This window comes from Eubalaena glacialis, chromosome 13 (assembly GCF_028564815.1).
Source record: "Eubalaena glacialis isolate mEubGla1 chromosome 13, mEubGla1.1.hap2.+ XY, whole genome shotgun sequence".
Taxonomy (NCBI): Eukaryota; Metazoa; Chordata; class Mammalia; order Artiodactyla; family Balaenidae; genus Eubalaena; species Eubalaena glacialis.
The window spans coordinates 57,194,339-57,196,180 of NC_083728.1; positions in this window are offsets into that span (position 1 = coordinate 57,194,339).

Below are 1,842 nucleotides of genomic sequence, written 5' to 3' on the forward strand. Positions count from 1 at the left end.
GTTTCTAGCCAGTGTACATAGGCAAGAAAGTGAAATAAAAGGTATCCAAATTGGAAAGGAAGAAGTAAGAACTACCCCTATTTGCAGATGTCATGGTCTTGTATGTAGAAAATCCTAAGGAATATACTAAAAAAACTGTTAGAACTAATGAATGAATTCATCAAGATTGCAGGATATAAAATCAACAGACAAAAATCTGTCATATTTCTATACATTTTCAATGAACAACCCAAAAATGAAATTAAGAAAGCAATTCCATTTACATTAACATCAAAAAGAACAAATTACTTAAGAAAAAGTTAACAAAAGTACAAAACGCATACTCTAAAAGCTATAGAACATTGTTGAAATAAATCAAAGAAATAGAAAGACATGTTCATGGATTGAAAGATTAAATATTGCTAAGATGGCAATACTCCCCAAATTGATCTACAGAGTCAATGTAATCTCTTTTAAAATCCCAACTGGCTTCTTTGCAGAAATTGACGAGCTGGTTCAAAAAGTCACATGGGGGACTTCCCTGGTGGCGCAGTGGTTAAGAATCCACCTGCCATTGCAGGGGACACGGGTTCAAGCCCTGGTCTGGGGAGATCCCACATGCCGTGGAGCAACTAAGCCCATGAGCCACAACTACTGAGCCCTCGAGCCACAACTACTGAAGCCCGCATGCCTAGGGCCTGTGCTCTGCAACAAGAGAAGCCACCGCAATGAAAAGCCCGCACACCGCAACGAAGAGTAGCCCCCACTTGCTGCAACTAGAGAAAGCCTGCACGCAGCAACGAAGACCCAACACAGCCAAAAATAAATAAATAAATAAATTTACTTAAAAATAATAATAAAAATTTTTTTTTAAATCTATAGAACATTGTTGAAAGAAATCAACGAAATAGAAAGACATGTTCATGATTTGAAAGATTAAATATTGTTAAGATGGCAACACTCCCCAAACTGATCTACAGAGTCAATGCAATCCCTTTTAAAATCCCAACTGGCTTCTTTGCAGAAATTGACAAGCTGGTTCTAAAACTCACATGGGGGACTTCCCTGGTGGCACAGTGGTTAAGAATCCACCTGCCATTGCAGGGTACACGGGTTTGAGCCCTGGTCCGGGAAGGTCCCATGTGCTGCGGAGCAACTAAGCCCGTGCGCCACAACTACTGAGCCCGCACACCACAACTACTGAAGCCTGCACACCTAGAGCCCATGCTCCGCAACAAGAGAAGCCACCACAATGAGAAGCCCGTGCACCGCAACGAAGAGTAGCCCCCGCTTGCCAAAACTAGAGAAAAAGCCCACGTGCAGCAACGAAGACCCAATGCAACCAGATAAATAAATAAATAAAATTTAAAAAATAAAATTCACATGGAATTCTAAGGACCCAGAATAGCCAAAACAATCTTGTAAAAGAACAAAGTTGAAGGAGTCACACTTCCTGACTTCAAAACTTACTTCAAAGCTACAGTAATCAAAATAGTGTGGTACTGGTGTAGGCTAGACACAGAGATCAATGGAATAGAATGGAGAGTCCAGAATAAATTCATCCATATACAATCGATTGATTTTTTTGACAGAAGTATGGGGAAAGAATAGTCCTTTCAAGAAATGGTGCTGGGAAAATCAGATGTGCAGATGCAAAAGAATGAAATTGGGCCCCTACCTCACACCATATACAAAAATTAACTCAAAATGGAACCTAAATGTAAATGTAAGAGCTAAATGTAAGAATTAAAACTATAAAACTCTTGGAAGAAAACTTAGGCATAAGTCTAATCCTACTAACACCTGCTACAACATGGATGAACCTTGAAAACATGATGGTAGGTAAAAGAATCTAGACACAAA